Source organism: Panthera leo, chromosome A2, assembly GCF_018350215.1.
Source record: "Panthera leo isolate Ple1 chromosome A2, P.leo_Ple1_pat1.1, whole genome shotgun sequence".
NCBI lineage: Eukaryota > Metazoa > Chordata > Mammalia > Carnivora > Felidae > Panthera > Panthera leo.
In genome coordinates, this window is record NC_056680.1 from 73,389,686 (window position 1) to 73,411,889 (window position 22,204).

Below are 22,204 nucleotides of genomic sequence, written 5' to 3' on the forward strand. Positions count from 1 at the left end.
TCTCAGAGGTCCTCTTTTTCTCTGAACAGTGAGTATTGTCAACACGGGCTGTCGTCCAGAGAGCGAGCTGTTAGGCTGGAATAACACAGCGCTCTCAGGAGCATCTGGAGGACCAGAGACAGCACAGCAGTTTTGAAGCTTTTCTTTTTTTTTTTAAATGCGGGTTGCGAGACAGCCTCCCGCCATCTCTCCCTACTTCCGAATAAGAGGATTCTAATGGAGTCACCATGGGTGATGAGGCTGAGCCCCGAGGTCCTCCCCTGCCAGGACTGTTTCTGCTGCCTGGTTGTTAGCTGTGTGGCTGCCGCCTTTGTCTTTGGTTTCTGCAGGGAAAGGCGTTCAAAGAAGGAGGTGAGCTTCACCTTGGTGATTCCTCTCCCAGCAAAATGAATACAAACATCTAATGTCATGACCCCCCTCCTGTTCCACACATTCAGCATGTTTGACACCGTTAACGGCCACAGTGCGGGCCCAGGGTACATCACAAGCAGATGAAAATGTCCTTTTGCCCTGGGAGATGAGCCTGTGTCGTGAGCAGGGGCAGGGGCAGGGGCACGGAGCTTTGGTGGAGATGCCACGGACACCATCAGTCCTTCAAGGTGTGTCTGTGAATGCCGGCATTACTGACATCCTCAGTGGGCTTCGCCTTCCTTTAATTTTTCCTGTCCCATTCCAAAAACCTAGCCAAGCAGAATGGAAAGCTTTGTTGTTTGAAAGCAACCCCTTGTCTTTCTGTTGGTTTTGCAGCGATGAGCTGATGGAGGGCGCTCAAGGGGGAGGAGAGAGGTGGGTGTCTTGTAGGGAAGATGGCAGAAAGCTGGGAGGATTGGGAATCCTGATGGTAAGCCTTGGAACTCCAAGGTTGGCAAGGTTTTCTGTCTTTAAGTGAAATAGAACCACCCGCTTTCGAGGACTCTGAGGCTCTCTGTGGTGATCCGTATGGACAGAGGAACAGAAGGGTGTCCCTGCACCTTTATTCTGTCAAAGCTCCTGGAGCCTTTCATCACCCTGGGCACGGAGAGACATTTCTAATGCTGATGGCCTTGGAATCAGATTTAATTTTATGGGAGGGAAATAAAGCGAGTGATATCTATGTGTATTCGAGTCTATGGAATGAAATTCATCCCTGCCGCAGATTTAACTGCACAAGTCAGGAAAGGCCCTGAAGACCAAAGACATTAGCACAAATGAAGAGTTGGAACTTGCCTCTTGCAAAAGTTTTTAGCTGAAGAAACCTGACAGACAGGAGAGGGAGGACTGTTACTTTGTGTGTGACAAAGACATTACATTGTCATTAATATTGCAGGTCACTGCTTTTGGGGGAAAATCTTTGTTTTATTTTAAGATTCTTAGTAGGGTTTATTCTGAGACTTAGAAAACTCAGGAGAGTTGGGCCTTCCAGACAAATGCATTTGCCTTGACGAAACACATTTGCAATAGCTCTCCAACAATGGCCTGGAGACTACTCCCAATTCACACTGGACTTTAAAAAAAAATATTTTTTTACCCTGTTTTGAAAATGGACCAGGTTTGGGGCACTAATTCACATTGCTACCACACCCACTCTTTCTGCCCAGAGAGTGAGGAGAATGAATGGGTCAATCAGCTGACATATTTCCATCCAATTTCAAGGATAGAATGTGTTCATTTTCTGACTAATGGCATGTCATTTTGCAGAAGCCTTTGGTTGTGAATTAATCCTGGAATCAAAACAGATTTTCCGGGGAGCAATCTTCCATCAAGTATTGATTTTTTTACACTCATGGAGTCTGTACTCCCTAATTTAACCTGACAATGATTCTGCACAATGGCCTGGGAGCACCTTGGCAGCTCACTGAAGGAAGTTTTACTGTCTTTTCTTTCTGCAAAGTAGAAGGGAAAAACCCCACACCAGCTAGCCCAGTCAGTCACTGGGGGGCATTTATGACTTGATACTTTACTTCTGGCGATTTGGAATGGGCAGAAAGCTGCCTTCTAACTTTTAAAGAAGTGTTGGGAGAGAGAGCTTTGCCTTGCTGAGACTGTTCAAAGGAACATTTTTTTTTAAGCTGCCAATATAAAAGAAATTTTTAATATATCGTTCAGTCATGGCCAGTGTTTTCAAATGATGCCATCTTGCTGTGCCCACGAAACGTGAGGAAATGAGGAAGGATTTTCTGAAGAGGGGCTTTTGCTTCTGAATTTCAATAAACTTTTCTGTTCCTTTTTTCCCCTCTGTTTTCTCAAAGGTGCATTTAGATTTCCATACCGCTCGGTCCCTATTTGATTCTTGTGAACTCAGCAAAGATTTGTGAGCTGTGCTGGGTTTATAAAAGGGGCCTTAAAGAGCTGAATATGACATAGCCCCCCTACTTCAAGGAGCTTGTGGTTTGGAAAGTGTGGAAAAACAAGCACACTCCACCTGTGGCAGAGACTATAAACTATGAAAGGCATGGATGTGGGCCTATGGGATGTTGGGAATTTGAGGAAGATCAGAAAGAACTTTGTGGAAGAGAAAACGTTTAAGTTGGGCCTTGAAGGATGGTGTGACATAGACAGTTAATAAATGCTTACTTAATGTCTGGGTACTTCTCGTCATTTTCCATATTGCCTTGCAAGTGGGTTGGGACCATGTGACCAGTTCCGACCAATGGATTATTGAGCAGAAGAGACATGAGTCACTCTTATGTGGGGGCAATCATCCCTCCTCCATATGCCCTCTTCCACTGCCATGGTGACTGGGTAGAGGAGAACTTTGCTCTCCACAACAAGGACTTGTATGAGCAAAACCTAAATTTACATTACAAACCACCAAGAAATCAGGGTTTATTTGATATCACAGCATAGGTTAGCCAAATGAATACAGATGGGTAGGAAGGATTACTTAGTGAGACATGTCAAAATCCAGAGTGATACAGTTAGGAACGTTCATTCATAGATAAGAATTTTGATGGACTCCTGCTCTGAGCTCATAATAAAAAGGAAGTGCTTAAGTAGCTCACAGAAACCAATGGCAGGTTTTAAGTGAAGTTGAGTTATCTTATTCTTATGGAGAGATTTTTTTTGGAAGAGGACACATTTATTACAGATGGAAAATATAATCAATAAACTGAATAATACATTAAGCAGTATAGTGAGTCCCTGAGTCATGGGTATCCTAATAGATTAGTGTGGTTTGAAAGTCAGAGCCTCTGTACTCCACATCTCCAACCTGAATGAGAATAAAATTATCATTGGTCCATTAATTGGTCCAGCAGGTACCTGGAGTGACAGAAGAAATAGAAGTAGAATTTTGGTCCTTGAAGAACTTAGTTCTGGTTGGGGAAGCAAGATTCCAAGCACCGGATGAAAGAGGGAAGTGAAGAGGGCTCAGCAGGGGAAATAGCAGGTCAGAGGGGGATTTTTGGAAGCTGAGAGCTGGGTCCTGGAGGAAGTGGGTTATAGATAGTGGGTTATAGATAGCGGGTTATATAAGTGGTGGAAAGAAGGTGAACAGTCCCACTGGAGTGAGTGAAGGACTGAATGGCCTAGACCTCATGGATAGTTTGTCTGAAAGCAATCCCAAGTGCCCTAATCCAAGAAGAAGGAGGGAATGTAAATAAGGGAATTGTGGGAAATTTTCACTTCCCGACGTTTCCCCAGTATCAATTGTTTCTCACTGACCTGGAGATCTTATAAAATGTGACACATGGTTGGCCATGACCATGCTACTCTTTGAAGAGCGGCCATCCTGCCTATTAGATTCGAGCCTTCTTTCTTTCTCCCCATTGGTTGTTACTGCCTGTGTCAGCCATAAAATTACACTACTAGGCCGACTACACATCTTAAAGAAACCAAAAAGATGGCCTTACCGGCACGTTGTGTTCCCTCTGCTGCTGTGACCCTCATGAGCATGTTTCTTCATATGTAAAGAGAGAATTAAATTAAATGGGATTATTAATATAAAGCATTTAGTAAAGTATTGGCTTAGGGTTGATTTTACTAACTGGTAACATTATTATTGCTAATCTATTGTTTCCATCATAAATCAGAATGCACTTGTGATCCTAGAGAACATTCCTTTGGTTGATGATAAGAAGTGAAAATGGACTTTGCCTTTTTTTTTTTAATGTTTATTTTTGAGAGAGAAAGAGTGTGAGTGGGGGAGGGGCAGAGAGAGAGGGAGAGAAAGAATCCTAAGTAGGCTCTGTACTGTCAGTGCAGAACCTGATGCATGGCTCTATCTCATGAACCGTGAGATCATGACCTGAGCTGAACCCAAAAGTTGGACTTAACCGATGGATCTATCCAGGCACCCCCAAAATGGACTTTGTCTTAAATTATTTCAGGTCATGTTTTTTTCCCTATTAGAAATCCAAATTTCCAAACTGTTGAGAAAAAGCTATCACTAATATTTATGACTTTTAGAAATTCATTTTTTTTTGCTTTTTCCTTTCTTATATTATCAAAGAAGCTGTTTCCATGTGTTCCACAAATGAGAAATAAATATATGAATTCATATTTAATAGTTTTTTGAAAATTGTCAATTTTCAAAAATGGGCAAGATATATCAATTACTATTTTGGAAATTCTTGGAGATTCCATCTTCCTGTCTTTGTGCCTTCAGTGTGGGAGATGGTCTAGCTCTCTCACCTCTGCCTTGTCTTAACAATGAAAGAAAGTTTTAATCACTATGCCTGATACTCTTGTCTTTTTGTTTGTTTGTTTCAGTTTAGCAACACAATGTTCAATTAAAAAAATAGATCAAGGGGCACCTGGGTGGCTCATTCAGTTAAGCGTCTGACTTTGGCTCAGGTCATGATTTCGAGGTTCGTGAGTTCAAGCCCTGTGTAGGGCTCTGTGCTGGCAGCTCAGAGCCTGGAGCCTGCTTCTGATTCTGTGGCTCCCTCTCTGTCTGCCCCTCCCCTGCTCGTGATCTGTCTCTCTGTGTCTCTCAAAAATGAATAAACATTTAAAAAAATAGATCAAATGTTATTTGAGCAAGTAAACAGTTTAGAATGAGTTTTGAGATGGTTAAACTACAGGTTGTAACAAATGGTCACATAAAATCCCTTGTATTTGAAACAGTGGTTGAAATGGCACATTTCAACAGCTTTACACAGATGTTGTTTTAAGGAAGAATTCCTTTTCTTTCTTACAAATTAAAGAAGACTTCTGCTTGGTTGAAATAGTGGCACTTTTTTCTTCCTTTTAACTTTTTTTTTTTAAATCAAAGTGGGTCTGTACATTAGTGAAGTGCTCTAACGCCCTTCACTGTGTATAATCACAGAGTGCTCTATTACACGCAAGTGCCATACGGAGAGAAACAGACCTTTCCATGACTACAAATTTCAAACTTTCTCCCTTAAAAAACAAACAAACATATCAGTGATTCTACTGCAATAAAGGTATTTAGATTTGAGTGAAACCACTTTCTGATTCTCAAAAGACGGTAAACTTTTATTATATTTGTGGTTTGAGCAGTGTTTGGAATCAGTTGCCAAAACAGCGAGAATAGCTAATGATTCCTCTGAGCCTACAAGGTGGGAGTAGTGTTTTGCAGGGCTGTAAGCACTGGTTATTATTATTTTATTTCTTTTCCCTTGACTCCCAGGTATGAGTGATTGTCAGAGAACACATATGACGTGTAATCTTCATTGCCCAGGTAGACCTCCATGTTGAGAAATTCTAGAAGCTTCTGAAACTCCTAAGTTTAAGTTTTGCTCTGTGTTTCCAGTAGAATGGATGGAGACCTTACACACATGATTCTGGGAATGGAGGCCCATGTTCTCAGATGAGAAGCAGTTTAAGAATGAGTTTACAGGGGCGCCTGGGTGGCTCAGTTGGTTAAGCAGCCGACTTCACCTCAGGTCATGATGGCACAGTTCGTGAGTTTGAGCCCCGTGTTGGGCTCTGTGCTGACAGCTCAGATCCTGGAGCCTGCTTCGGATTCTGTGTCTCCCTCCTTCTCTGCCCCTCCCACACTCATGTTCTGTCTCTCTCTCTCTCAAAAATAAACAAACATTAAAAAAAATTTTAAATGACTTTACAACAAATACAGTGTGGATCTTTGGGGGACAGATTCTGGGCATGGACTATTAGATAGGCATGGGTTTAATTTCTACCACCGACATTTTTTTGGGTAACTTACTTAAACTTGCTAAGCTTTATTTTTCTCATCTTTATAATGGAGGTAATAAAGCTTCTTTCATTGTCGTGAAAACTAAATACCCAGAAGTGAGTGCACACGTGCACATACACACACACACACGCAATCTTTTGGTGAAGTACTTAGTTCAGTTCCTGGCAGGAAGTTAATACATAACAGCTATTATTTTTTATTATAGCTTATTAGTTTTGCCAAAACTTCTATTGTAGCACACAGGAGGAGGCCTTATAATCAGATAAAATACAAAAATCCAAACAAAGAGCTATGATTGCCTAAGATGTAGGCATCTCTTAAAGTAAGATGAAGAAAAACTATATTTCAGTTCCAGTTGGCCAGATTCCTTCTGTGGGCATAGGGGGCATTTAGGACAGAGACAATTTGACTTCAAGACCTCACTCTGAACACTCACATGAAGTGCTCCTCATTGGTCATTGGTAGAATCCTGTTGCATTTAGACCGCTAAATAAAATCAAGTAGTGAGGGGGGGGGGGCGCCTAAGTGGCTCAGTCCGTTGAGCGTCTGACTCTTGGTTTCAGCTCGGGTCATGATTCCACAGTCATGAAATCCAGCCTTGTGTTGGGCTCTGCACTGAGCCTGCATGAGATTCTCCCTCTCTCCTCCATCTTCCCCCGACACCCTCACTCGTGCATGAGTGCTTTCTCTCTCTCAAAAAACAAAACAAAAACCCCCAAAACTCTTCAAAATCCAGTAGGAAAAACATGACATTCTATATTAAAGTTTGGGATCAATTGGATTGTGTGTGTTTTCAATGAATATAATCTCATTGTCAGAGGAATGAGTTTAAGTTTGGGTTTTAAGATCTTAAAACCCATTTAAAGTATATCAGTACATAGAGTTGATTTACATAGCTTAGAAAAAATGAAAAAAGGAAGAATCAAAGCTTTGTATTTTATTCTGATTTGGCTATTTATTTTTATGGTTTGAAAAGAACTTTAAAATGCGTTTTCTTTTTTTCCTAAATAGCCTCAGGATCTGTTTTGTTCACTTTAAAAGATTCATCTGTGCTCACTAAGTGGTAGTTAATGATCATTTGAAATATAGAAATTTAAAATCCTATGCAAAAAATATGTAGTTACACAATCGTACCAAACATTAAAAAAATTTTGCGGATGTTTACATGGGAACAAAGAGAGACATGAGCTCAGAAAATACACTTTAAGAAAACAAAACAGAGGGACACCTGGTGGCTCACTTGGTTAAGCTTAAGTGTCCGACTTCAGCTCAGGTCATGATCTCACAGCTTGTGAGTTCCAGCTCTGTGTCCGGCCCTGTCCTGACAGCTCAGAGCCTGGAGCCTGCTTTGGACTCTGTGTCCCCCTCTCTCTCCACCCCACCCCTGCTTGTGCTCTGTCTCTTTCTGTCTTTCAAAAATGAATAAATATTAAAAACAATTTTAAGAAAACAAAAAAGAACAGACCAAAAGATCTGGTTTTCAGCTTTTCACTATGTATAAAGTCCTATAATAGTAATCACACAATAAAACACCTTGTAGTTAGCAAGCCCCTAAGATGTTTGCATTTTAATTTGGGGATTTGGATCCTGTCTTATTAAATAAAATTTACCTAACAAAATTTGGTTGACTTGAGCAAAATTTCTGATGCGCGATGGAAACACGAGAACCTTAAACGGTTAGAAAGCAAATCATCTTTGTGGATTTAATTGCCATTGACAGAAAAAGGCCACTGGGCTGGAAAGATAATCATCGTTCAGCCAAAAGGCATGATGTAGTCTGAAATTAAGGAAAAAAATTCTATTAAGTTAAAACAGCTGGAAAATGAAATCTAATAATGAAAATATTTAATTTGCATGATTTCCTTTATTTTTTGTTTTATTTTATTTTATTTTGGTCAGTGAACTTTCTCACTGCAAATGTGACATGTATGGTTACATATCACATGTCTAGGCCAGGTATAAGCTGATATTTATTGATAAATGTCACTCTTAAGAGAAAAAGTAATGGACCCACTGCTTTTAAGTTTATTGCATTTCCATACCAAGCCTTTTTTTTTTTTTTCCTGCCATGGCTTAAGAAGAACCCTAGTTCATTTTACATCCAGGCCCAGGAAAACCACCCACTGGGAATATATTTTGATCCAACAGTTCACTCTTAAAGGGATTCAGACAAGATCACGGCAAGTAAAACACCCTCTCCCTTCCTGAGTTGGACCTCAGCTCAGATGAAGTCATCTGTCCCTTCCAAACTGAAGCTGCCACCGTGGCTTGGTTTCGTGTTTGTGGAGCTGGCTGCTTCTTCTGTTTTCCTTGCTGCTTCCTCTCCCTTTCAGCCCTCAGCCCTCACGCTAGAGGGCCATGGCAGGTATGGCTTTTCTGGGTGGGCCATGTGATTAATACATGGTGAGGTGTTGATGTGGCCATGGCTTGAATTTGAGTAAGTTTTCCTTCTCCCCAGAGTTCTGAGCCTCTGTGCTGAAGACAGACACCATCTCCTGTATCCATATTCGTGGATCCAGATGAAGTCCGTGGGCTAATATTAGTTTAGCTATGAAGTCTATCATTCTCAAATCTCTTTTCTCTAGGAGACATCAAGTCTCCATAGCTAGGGGAGTCATTAATTTATCTACTTGTTCATTCATTTATTCATCTTGCTTTTATTAGGGGTTGGGCACTTGCACCTGTCACTGGAAATACAAAGATTATTATTTATAATTTTTTAAATGCTTTATTTATTTATTTATTTATTTTGAGAAAGAGAGAGAGAGACAGCAAGCACATACAAGGGAGGCAGGGGGAGAGAGGGAGAGAATCCCAAGCAGGCTCCTTGCTGTGAGCGTGCAGCCTGACATGGGGCTTGATCCCATGAACTGTGAGATCATGACCTGAGCCGAAACCAGGGGCTAGACACTTAATCAACTGAGCCATCCAGGTGCCCCAGAAAACACAAAGATTACTGAGAAGGAACCATTTTTAAAGGAAGACAATGGTGGTTTAGAATGAGTTTGGATTTTCTTTCAGTTTCCCTGAGATCAGGCTTCCTCAACTCAGATCTGCTCACTCGACCTTTGTTCTTTTTCATCAGCACGCCCTCCAACCCCTGATGGGTGCTCTAGCCTGTTCTCTCCCTCTCATTTCTGTCATTCCTGTTGCAGGAATGCAGGTGCAGAATCTGGGCTTAGTGTTTGGACATGAGGTAAGAAATTGTGGAAGACTATATCTCATGGCCTGTATGGAAGAGGCAAATGCAGCACCCAGAGGTGGGGTCACCTGGGTCACTCCAGCTCCACATCCCCTTTTTCATTAGACCCGGAAGCCCCTCAAAGAGCCCCACAACTATTTCAGGGGTTACAGAGCATCTTTTATGTGCTCAGGGACATGTTCACTCTGTCGGGGTTTTCTGTAATGCCCCTGGGCACCGTGGGTTTCCACCAGTGGCCCCAGCAGGTGGCTGCTGCTGTACCGCCATATTTCCCCATTTTTATTTCTTTCTTGCTTGTATACAGACAAGTATTCAGGAGCTGGCTTAAGCATACATCTGAATGATAGCCACCTCGCTGTTCTCAGAATCCCTAGAATGCTCTACTGGCTAAGGATCTGTTACTAGGTCAACATCACTGTGCCTTGAATCTTGAATTGGATCTTGAAGGCACCTGTAGATCCCACTGTCTTTCGCCTCACCCTACTGAATAGTCTCACACCCTGCCATGGACACAACCTGAGTCCCCATGTCAGCAGACCTCACAGAACCGTCTTGTCTTAGCTCCCCCAATATGTCCATGCAGCCCAGAACATGGCAGCCAGAAAATAAGACTTAAGTCAAAATCCATGCCAAGAAAATTTTAGGACAGCAGCCTAGAGGCTGGAAAACGTGCCAGACTAAGGAAAGTTGCAAAATAGCTGAAAGTTACAAAATTCCACTCATTTCTCCACGGAGACTAGAGACTTTAGATTGAAATGGTAGCATCCAGCATCTGCCTGTAATTTTTCCAGCAGCATTGGGCTGCCCAGGAAGAAAAGAAAGGTTTGAATTGAATCAGGGTTGAGGATGAGCAGGCCTGGTAGGGCGTGGTGATCCAGAGCGTGAGGGGACTGAGAAAGTTTGTGACATCGTTGTTGGAATGATGGATTGGGAAGGTCAGCAGGGTGGCACCAAGAAAGAAGGGGAATCTGGGGAGTTGGTAGGGTTATGTGTTTAGCAAGCATCTATTGATCACTGATGATGTGCCAGGCAGGTACAGGCACAAGTTCTGGGAAAGTAGCCCTTGAAAAGTTGATGGGCTTGTTGGAAAGGTAGGTCAGTATGTAGTATAGCGTGCTAACTGCTCCGATGATCCAGAAGGCAGGGGAGTACAGAGGAGACTCATTTAACTTTATTTTGGAAGATTGGTTGGAGGAAATTCCACCTACCTGGAGATGAGGTAAGCAAGAAGGAGTTAGCCACTGAGAGGAAAATGTGCTCCCAGGCAAGGGAGGAGCTCAGGTGAAGGCTGGAAGATAAGAGAGAAAGAGGGTGGCAAGATGAGTGCAGGATGGCTGGGGCATGAAGGATTGCACAAGAGTCATGATGCATGAGGTTGAGTGGTAGAGAGGACCTACATCAGGAAAGGTCATGTGGCCTCGTAGGATACTTGCAGCACTATGTACCCAGCCTGGTCCCTTCCCTTCTACCCTCACCCCCACTAAACTGCCTCACCATCATGGGTAAAGTCCAGAATCCAAGTCTGGGTGATGCTAACTGTGCTTCCTCAGCCGTAGTTGGTTAGACCACCAAGATCATAGGCTGGCATATTCACAGAGGAACATGGAAAGCTGGCTGAGAGAGAGAGAGAGAGAGAGAGAGAGAGAAAGAGAGACACTGAGAGATGGGGGAAGGAAGAGATTTATTGAGTAGCTAGCTGCCCTGTTTTCCAAGTGCTTGTAATAAGTAACAAAGCTTGTGCCCCTTGTAATTAATTCCCCCTTTTTGAGCTCAGTATAGCTCAAATGCGTAACTGTTTCTTGAAACTAGAGGAGCTTTGGATTGGGCTCACCAGGAAGGGAATATAAAATGAGAGGAAAGGGCCCCGGGCAGAACTCTGGAACAGCAATAAGGATAGAGTTGTTTTATGTTTCAAATAGTCAATAACAGACTTTTCTTCCTTTTTTTTTTTTTTTTAATTTTTTAATGTTTATTTACTTTTGAGAGAGAGAAAGAGAGACAGAGCTCGAGAGGGGAAGGGCCAGAGAGAGAGGAGGACATAGAATCTGAAGCAGGCTTCAGGCTCTGAGCTGTCAGCACAGAGCCCAATGCGGGGCTCAAACTCACCAACCGTGAGGTCATATCCTGAGCCAAAGTTGGACGGTTAACCGACTGAGCCACCCTGGTGCCCCAGTAACAGACTTCTCTAATCTCAGCTGTGGTTTCCTTAGCTGTATAATGACTTCCAAGCTTACTGAGTTCAGGGGTCAGCAAACTATGGCTGATGGGCCAAGTCCAGGCCACCCCTTGTTTTTGTTAACAAAGTTTTATTGGAACAGAGACATTCACATGTTGTCTATGGCTGCTTTGACCCTACAACAGCAGAATTACATAGTTGTAACAGAGACAATATGGCCTACAAGACCGGATCTATTTCCTGTACGTCCTTTTGTAGAAGTTTGCCGACCCTTGATCTAGTTGATTCCTCTCAGTTCCATGAGCCACTCCCACAAGTCTTTTCTAGGCACACTTCTTAGATTTTCTGTAATTCTTTGCCTTTTTGTCCCCACTCCAGTTCTTTCTTTTGCTCATCCTAACAGTCCAGCCCCTTGAGTTTGTCAGGTGTGGATGGAAGATCCACACTTTGTCTCTATGGACTGAGATATTCTAACAGAAAGGATTTTCTGCACACCACACCCTTGGTTGAACCTTTCCTCTGAGATGCTTGAACCCATTCAAAGGTTGTAAAATTTTTTTAATGTTTATTTATTTTTGAGAGAGACAGAGAGACAGAGCACGAGTGGAGGAGGGGCAGAGACAGAGAGGGAGACACAGAATCTGAAACAGGCTCCAGGCTCTGAACTATCAGCACAGAGCTGGACATGGGGCTGGAACTCGGGACAGTGAGACCATGACCTGAGCCAAAGTTGGACTCCCAGCCAACTGAGCCACCCAGGTGCCCTTAAAGTTTTTAACAATGGTTCATAGTAGTGACCCTTTAAAGGGGTGCCTGGGTGGCTCAGTTGGCCGAAGTGTCCGACTTCGGCTCAGGTCATGAGGCTCAGGTCATGATCTCACGGTTCATGAGTTAGAGCCCCCCGTTGGGCTCTGTGCTGACAGCTTAGAGCCTAGCGCCTGCTTTGGATTCCATGTCTCTCTCTCTCTGCCCCTCCCCTGCTTGTGCTGTCTCTTTCTCTCTTTCAAAAATGAATAAACGTTAAAAAAATAATGAAAAAAAACTTTAAAAGGCTGAGTCTTATTTGCCCTTATTGGTCAGAGGCCACCTCACTTTTCTCTTTTCCCAGTTGGGGTTGAATGGCTTTCTTCTTTCAGCCTACAAGTCCCTGAATTTCCAGACTCTTACCTGTCTCATTCTTACTGGCACCCTGCAGATACTTTCCTGAACTTATCTTTTTCTTCTGGTACCTTGTCAACAGCTGCCAGCAACAGCCAACACGTCTACTAATGCTCTGTTTTCCAGCCATCTCCCTAGAGCTGCGAGTCCATGAAGAACATTATTTACCTTCCAAGCAATCACAGGTGACATTTTACCCATGGTTCACCACCTCATGCCGTGTATCATCTTCGTAGCCTCCAATAACCGGTTCCTCAATGCACTAATTACTTATTAGCCAGTGATATATACTTTTTAAATTATAAATTTATTTGTTTATTTTGAGAGATGGAGAAAGAGGCAGAGAGAGAGGGAGAGAGAAAATCACAAGCAGGTTCTGCACCATCAGCGCAGAGCCCAATGTGGGGCTTACACTCATGGAACCGTGAGATCATGACCTGAGCCGAAACCAAGAGTCGGACGCTTAACCTACTGAGCCACTCAGGCCCCCCCCCCCCCAACCAGGGGTACTTTTTAAAGTATTTATTATGGTGGCGCCTCACTTCCAGGTACTGCCAAAGCCTATCCATCAAAAGCCACCAGAAACACTCCTATAGTCTAACAAAATTCACTCCATTCCCTTGCTGCAGCAGCAAGGGAAGCCGCATAGTAGGGGCACCACGGGTGGGTGTCTGGGGACGAGGAGTCAGGGGAGACTTGCTATAGGACTTGGGTTTGTGCGGAGTGATGTCAGGGAGGGTTTAAGGAAGTGAGGCTCATTCTCGATTGGGTGCTTTTGGGAAATGGGGCGCGGCAGTTCAGTGATTGAGAATCTCGCCAATTTTTATCTAGGAGATGAGAAAACAAAGTGGGGCTAAGGTTGTCACTGGCAAGGAAGCGGTGGTCACTTGTGTGCGGGAGTCTTGAGGACTGTCCATTAGGACGTCCAGGACATCCAGGAAGGACAACGGGACCCAAACAAAAAAGAGCTGCTGCTGCTGAACAGGTGCTTTCCAGGGCTGAGAAAACTTTTTCCTTTTGCTTTCTGAGCAAACCTTGTTCAGACGACCTTCAGTGCATGGCATCAAGTCTACCTTTTAATGTGCATTAAAAAAAAAAAGCCTCTTGAGTGGCAAGAGGAAACCTTTGGGACAAGGAACATCTACCTCTTTATGTTGCTTAATGTTACTGTCATAGAGGTGCCCAGAGACCTTGGCAGTGAGTGCATTTCTATAAATCTTAAAAATCAATCAGCTGATCAATATGTAGGGAGGGCTGGTAGATGTGCCCACTTAAAGCACTAAATGCCTGGTCCAGCTTGGCCTTCCACATTATTGAGGAGACATTGATAAACTGGGGATATGCAAAGGATCATAAAGATGACCCTCGTTTCTCCCTCTCCTCCCTACTCTTTTCAAAATCATGCATTTTGCAGTCAGCTGGGATCGAGGGAATTGAATATGCACATTTTGAAGGAAAGAAACCACTGATGCGTCTATAAATACTGAGGAATATAATAACGGGAGGAAAAGGGACAAGTTATTGACCGTCGTTAAAAGTACAGCAAAGAATAATGGGCCTCCTCGGAATGAGGGAAACTTTTCAGTTATGATGGATCCAACTTCTAATGTGGGGGAGTGGGGTGTGGGGAGAGGTCTGCAGACAGAGGCCCCTCTCTGGGTGTTCAGAACCAAGCAGATGAAAACCAAAAGGGTTTAGTGAACAGATAGGGCTGTCTCCAGCAGGGACTTTCTCTGGCCCCGGTGGTTTGTTTTCTCAGCCCTAACATCTAAAATTTGGTTTTTAAAAATTTTACCTTGTGAGTCCCGTTTGTTTTTTTCCTCTTTATGTTGATCCTTTTGGTCCGTTGAACGCGTACTCGTGTTACTCATTGCGATGCCTTTCCTTGCAACTGTCTCTCACTGGTGTGGATGTCAGGTGATTTGAACACCTTGACTCCCCTAGAAAGAAATGCTTCGTTTAGTCCCTTTCTTGGACCAAGTTGCTTATCATGGTTCTTTGCAAAGCTCATCACTAAGAACAGTTGGTCAGTCATATTTTCTTTGTGCAGGAAAGATTCAAAAAAGAAATATGGCTACATTTATCCTGGGACCTTAAAAAGAGCAGCATTTATATACAAAAAACAAACACAGCAAAAACCAGACTATCCCTCGCCATAGCCTCCTTATTCTCCTGCTGCTGCCAAAGATCAAAAACCTCTGGGCTTCTCCTTTGGAATTGTCCTTGGAGCTCATTTAGAAACCACACCAGCAAAGTGGTCTCATTACTTATTAATCACATCTTTCTATTTGACCTAAAATTATATTACCTAACACTGTCACCCATCTTATTTCGCTCAATCTGCTTCATATAGCTTTATGTACAGGATGGCATCAGGATGATATTCAAAGTATTTTACAACGCAAGCCACTCAGAACAGAGGCTGATTATGATCCACAGTTCTACCTGCCGTGGTAGAGAGCCTCTGAATATCAATTCTGCTCTGTGTTATTCCAAAATACTTGTTGAAATAAAAATACCCTATTTATGGTGAACTTTGATATTTATCTGACTTTCCAGTGTCCAATCCTAACTGCTCAACTGGGGGGATTCCCCATGGTGTGTTGTCTTCATGGTGTAGTGTGTGGGGCCTGGCCTCTCACTCTTGATAGTAAAAAGCCTAAGGCTTTTTCTCTCCCCACCCCCTGGCTTTCAGTCATGAGGCAGAGTTCTGACCTATTAGCTACTCTCTTGAGCAAATCCAAACAAGACAAAGGTATTTTAGCGTTCATTCAAGATAGAGGCAACATCAGAGTTCTGGGTGATGACATCCAAGAATGGTGGAGAAAGTATGTTTAGAGAGGCTGGTGCTACAAAAAGATAGTTGTGCTTTCCATTTCTTAGTCCTCAAGAGACAGATCCGGTACATTTTCCTCTCCGGATCACCCAGGCACACGTCCATTCTCTGAGGTCTTAATTCCCTCTCTACGAATCCCCTCTTTTTATCTAAGAAAGCAGAGGTGATTTCTGCAACTTGTGGCCAAAGGCATCCACTTAGAATCTCCAAAAAGCTGGCCTCAGACTTTGAGAGCAAGCAAGTATTTTTGTTAAATGGCAGAATCATGGGGAGAAATACCTTGGTGGGCCGAGATGTGGGCCCAAACCAATGAGATGCAATGAAGCAGGTATGCTGGTAAAATGCTCCATTTGGATTGAAAACATAAATATTTTCACATGGTGGAAGTATTTCATTTATCGGTACATTATGTGGCAGTGTTCTGTGGTTTTATTGTAGCCTGAAGTTCAATGTGACGTGACTATCATCCTCAGGGATAAGAAGGTGGCTTTAGGAGCCTTGGATTTGGTTCTCTGCATTTTTACCTTATGAACCCAAAATAATTTTTAGAAAGTTCAATCAACTCTTCCCTTCTATTATGATTTTTCTAGCTCTAATAACCTTTATAAAATTTTTAAAAAATTTTTGAAAGAACTATTTAAATCCCTTAAGATTATTTAATACTATTATATAACCTTCCCTTTTGAAATGAAAGCAATATTACAAGGAGCATTACAAATAGAGAAGAAAACCCCTCACTTGTACATCAGACTTCTCTTCAGATAACGCAAGCAAGAAGCAAGTGGAGTGAAATATTTAAAGTGTTGGAAGACAGAGGCCACCAACCTAGAATTCTGTATCCAGTGAAATTGTCTTTCAAAAGCAAAGAAGAAACACAGACTTTCTCAGACAACAAAAAATGGAGGGAGTTCGTTGTCAAGAGACCTGTGCTGAAAGAGATGTGGAAATAATTCTTCTGAGAGAAGGAATTTAATATATGTCAGAGACAAAGGTCTACATAAAGCAAGGGCATTATAGAAGGAACAAATGGTGGTAAGATGAAACATTTCATTTTTCTTATTCTTTTTTTTTTTAATTTTAGAGAGAGAGAACACACACGCATACAAGCAGGGGAGGGGGAAAGGGAGAGAAAGAGAGAGAATCTTAAGAAGCTTCCACCTCAGTACAGAACCTGATGTTGGGCTTGACCTCATGACCATGAGATCATGACAAGACTTGAAATCAAGTGCCGAGCACTCAACTGACTAAGCCACCCAGGCTTACTCTTTTTTTTTTTTTTTTTTTAATTTCCTTTCTTTAAAAAAATGTTTATTTATTTTTGAAAGAGAGCGAGAGAGAGAGTGAGCAAGGGAGAGGCAGAGAGAGGGGAACAGAGGACCCAAAGCAGGCTCTGTGCTGACAGCAGACAGCCTGATGTGGGGCTCAAACTCATGTACCATGAGATTGTGACCTGAGCTGAAGTCAGATGCTTAACTGATTGAGCCACCTAGGCGCCCCTGTGTTTCTTATTCTTAGTTGATCTAACAGATAATAGTTGGTTCAAAATAATAATGACAATGTATTTAGTCATTACAGCTTACATGTAAGTGAATGACAGCAATATTATAGAGAACAGCAGGGAAGGATAGGGAATATTCTGTTCGAGAATACTTGGACAGCTCCAGGAGGCAGTATGCCATCATTTGAAAGTGGACTTGGGTTAATTGTAAATGTGTACTGCAAACTCTAGGGCAACCACTAAAAAAATAAATAAAGAGGTATAATTGATATGCTGAGACAGGGGAGAAAGGGAATCATATAAGATGCTCAAGTAAACCAGTGAAGGCAGAACAAAAAAAAGGGGAGGGGAAGACAAGAAAAGAAACAAGGAACAAGGGCAATGAATAGAAGCCGTTACAAATATGGTAAATATTAATCTAACTACATCAATAATTCCTTTATATATGAATGGTCTAAATACACCAACAAGTGTATCAGTGTTTTCAATCCATCATAGTAAAATGTGCAGGTCCTCCCTCCTCCTTTTCTTGATAAAGACTTTATTATAAACGCTGATGGCACTGGTATTATAAAGTTGGGGAAGGAAACTGAATTAGAAGAGAATTAGGGAAGACACTGAGCTGGGCTTGAGATGCCAGGTGCTGGGAGACATCAGGTCAATACATTTCCCATATATCGCGGGCCAGTACCTTTTGTTTTCCCCGTGTAACGTGGGGGTCCCCAAGGACCATAGCCACTAAAGGATCAGCTTGGTGGTGATATTGTACTTGACCTCAGTCAATGTTCGTTGAGCACTTAGTGTATATTCAGTGTAGGTACTTGATATTAAAAAATGAATGGGGCACTGTTTCTGCAATCACAGTGTTGGGCAGGTGAACATATCACCAGATTACTTAAATAATGAGCAGCAAGTTCCCGGATTTCATAATTTATGAGTTGTCTAGTTATTATATTCAGAGGCCAAAACCCAAGAGTGTTTAGATAGATTTTGCTTGGTCCCTATATATTTAAATTAAAAAAAAAATTGTTGCTGATATTTATAAGTTAGGATAATTCACATAAAAATAAGGGCTTTCAGCTTTTCTGGAAAAACTGGAAGGACTGCCGATGCTGGCCCTGCTTTCCCACACAGTGATGAGAGGCCAGAGCTGAGGCAAGGTTATGTCCTTTAGATAAGGCACGTGTTCTCCAGCCCATCACACTCCATACCACATCGTATCATCCCTGACATTGAAGCCAAGTGTCAGTTCCTTTTTATCCTTCTTATACTGTTCTCCTGGGTTCATTTTACTCATACACTTTACTTCTCAGCACTGTAAATATTTGAGTTTATGACCTCTATTATAACTGTAATTCTCGTGAAAAGCAACATATGAATGAGAACCAAATGAGTAGTATTTTGTTTAATCACCAATATTAAAGGGAAGTCTGTTCATGCCTGTTGTTCTTAACAGCATTACCTTCAAAATGCCCCCCTGATGTGTAACCAAAGTAGACATTTATCATCAGCAGGCCTCCAAACCATCCTTCCCATCTCTCTCTGCTCAGGTCTGGAGAGGAAGGCTGGGCCATTTTGGTATGATTTATCGTAGTTTGGCTGAAAAAGTTCAACATCTGTTGGTATTTAGGGCATTCATCGTCTCTCAGGCTGGCCGTGTGCCTCCTCTCTCTGAGAGGTCTGAGGTGGACACTGGTGGTGAGCATCGGGGGCTGAAGGAAGTGCACTGTCAGCCCCAGGGTTTGTTCTTGCAATGTGGGTGATCCTGCTGTGTTTTTTCACCATGAAACTGGAAGGGCAAAAAAGACATGGTGGCAGGCATTGGGAGGGAAAATCATGCTGGGAAGAAACAGAAGTGTCACAAAAGGTATGCCCACGCATTCCATGGGCATCTAGGTTCGGGAGAACCTGAATTTTGTTGGTGGGCTTGGAGGATATTTCAGTACGGCCTTGACAAGTAGGCCTTAAAGCCTAGACAGACCTGGTCTCTTATCTTCATTGTTCCAGTGACTAGCCGTGAGACTTAGGGCTTGAGACAGCCTCTCTCTGCTTTAGTTTTCTTTTCTCCAAAAGGGAAAAACTAGTAGTATCTTATATTTGATGTGTGTGTGTTAGGGTGTGTGTTGTCAAATTAGATGGCAGGGAATGGGTTTGATGGGTTTAAGTTATCTTTCTGTGCTGTTATAGCCTAGACTGGTTCTCCATTGGGCACGTGTGTATAATGTTTGATGTGAACGTGATATGGTCACCCAAAGTGTTGATATGGTTTGGACTTATATGGAGAGGAAACCATTTTTTTTTTTTAACGTAAGGCAGAAGTTCTCAACCTAAGAAGGAATTCATGATGTTCGGCACTACAGTCCTGCCAATACCTGGGGATGCATGTCTCCATGACTAGAACCTACTTTTCTTCACTAGTACCTCTTGCCTGGTTAGTAAAGCCTATGTGGAAACAGTCTCAGGCATCACATCTCCTGGACAACCAGGGGGCTGTTGTGTTTTCCTCTAAGGTGAGCTGTGTGATGGGTCTAATGAAAATTTTGGGAGAATAATTCCTGAGTTTGGGCGACTCATGCAGCTGTGGTGCTTCATAGAGATGGGATTTCAAGCTACATGAGTTCCATGTTTGATTTCCTGATTTGCCCTCTGTCTCTGTAGTTCAAGATAATCACATTAGGCAGCTCATAAATGTTAAAATAGACCAATAAAAAGATAAACAGTTGAACTATAATATGCTGACAATGGAAACTCTTTGTTTCTTGGGATTTTCTGATTTTTCTTCCACAAACACAGATTACTTATAAAATACAAGGTGTCAGCAAGAAAAACTGAAAGCAAAACCAAGCAAAAATGTTTCCCAATTGATCTCTCTTCCTTTGTCTGTAGTCACGATGTGGTCTAAGTGACCAGAACCACAGGATCCAAAGTAGACTCATCTGAGGCCCAGTGATCCACTTCGATGAGGCATTAGTTGGAGAGTTTAGTCAGTTGGGATGTAAGTAAGTCTTGATGGATCTTCCTCTATGAGAACATTTATTAGTAGCATAAGTAAGTGTAGGCAAGGCTGCAAATCTCAGATAAGAGGGCGCAATTTGGAAATGAGGATGTAATACATACATATAGTAGGAATCTAAGACATGCCTGTCTCCTTTCTGCTTTTATCCAGCATCATAATAAGAGCATCTGGAAGGGGCATCAGTAATATGGTTCACTACTAATGTTATTGCATGTGGGTCTCTTACTCTTTCACTGAAGTTCAGGTTTTGAAGCTACTTCAGTTCTGGATCTGTGTAATTATACTGGCTTCCTTACCATCACCTGTGTGCAAATAGCCAAACATTCTAGAAACATCACCATATTCAGAGATAATGCCCTAATGACCTTGATAATGAAGCCCACTGACACATACAAAGGCTGCCACACAGATGCCAGACTGTACTAGTACAAATAAAGCAATGAAGAGAGTGGGCCTTGTTCCTAAATGACAACCCATCAGGTCTGCTGAAGCTAGAAGCACTTGACAGTTGGGAGCACAACCAAAATTCTTAAGGGTGACATGGGAGTATCAAAGAAAAATTCTGGAGTGGACTTGCTGGTCCAGGCCAGCTTCCTGTTTCTACGCTTATTTCATGTTCTTCGCTTGCTGATGAGATTAGTCAAACAACCTGAAGGATTTAGAAACTTTCTCTTTTGCTTTTCAGTTGGTTTCAACCCATCTGCCTTTGGAACAATTGGAAGTCTGTATTTTTACGAGGAGCCCGTGACTCTTGGTGATGTTGGAATCGTATGACATATACAGTCATTTCTAACTTCCATTTATGTATCTTTTACTATTTCTGCCAAGCAGGAATCATTCAGGCTACATTCACCTAATCATGGTGGACTTGGTAATTAGATAATTGGAATTTATCTTCAACAGCAGCCTTTCCTGAACTATACCATATGTCAAATACTGTACTTTACACAGGTATCAGACACCATTTCACAGGAGTTCAATGTGTATCCACCTCGGTGAATACTCTAATTCCTAATATATTTAAATGCCAGTCGTACTCATGAACTCTGAGTTCTTGGTCAAGCCCATTAATTTTATGATACTTAGTTCTCATCTCTAAAATAGAAACTCCTACACGTCCAAGGGCTTATGTTAGGAGCAAATAAAAAAAAAAGTACAGTAGTCCCCTCTTATCCATGGTGTCGCTTTTCGTGGTTTCCGTTACCCATGGTTAACCAGCCTGGAAGCAGATGATCTTCCTTCTGATGTATCTTCAGAAAATCAGTAGTAGCTCAATGCTATGTCACAATGCCTACGTCGTTCACCTCACATCATCTCATCACTAGACATTTGATCAGGTCTCCTCATCACAAGAAGAAGGATGTGTACGGTACAGTAAGACATCTTGAGAGAGAGACCACATTCATATAACTTTTATTATAGCATATTGCTATAATTGTTCCTCTTTACTATTAGTTATTGTTACTAATCTCTTACTGTGCCTAGTTTGTACATTAAACTTTATCATCACTGTGTATTATAGGAAAAGACAGAGTATATATAGGGTTCAGTACTGTCCACAGCTTCAGGTATCCACTGGGGGTCTTGGACCATCTCCCTTGTGCATAAGGGGGGGACTGCTGTACATGAAAGAACTTTAAAAATTATACAGATATAAAATTACCATTACAGGAACGTCTGCCACATACAAATGACAACTGGCTAAAAGAATATATTGCCAAACTCCAAGTCCACAGGTAAGCCAAATCCGTAGGTCATTCAGAGGTCTCTGGCAGTGATTTTGTAATATGTAAGTGGTGACCGATAAACATGCAAGCTCAGTACACGTACGCTGAAAGCAGCCCAGTGCCTGGCACATGGTGGAAATCCAGTAGCAATTTTGTGGAATTGAACAGAATTGAGCCTTAAAGAATGGGTAGAAGTTGGATAGGTTAACAGTGCAGTGGATGGATGTCCCAAGCAGAAGCATAGAATGTTCCTTGGGTAGCGAAGAAATTTTAGGAAGTTTGGTTTGAGAATTGATGAGAGGTGAGGCTAAAGAAGTAAATAAGGGCCAGGTCATGAAAGGGCCATCTGTGCTGGAGTTTCGTGTTCATTCAGAAGGCAATGGTTAGCATAGGGAAGATTTTAAGAGAGAAATAGGTTCATGTTGGCCTTTTAGAATGATATCTTGGGGGGCACGTATAGGATGGGTAGAGAGACCAGGAGGAGCATGTCA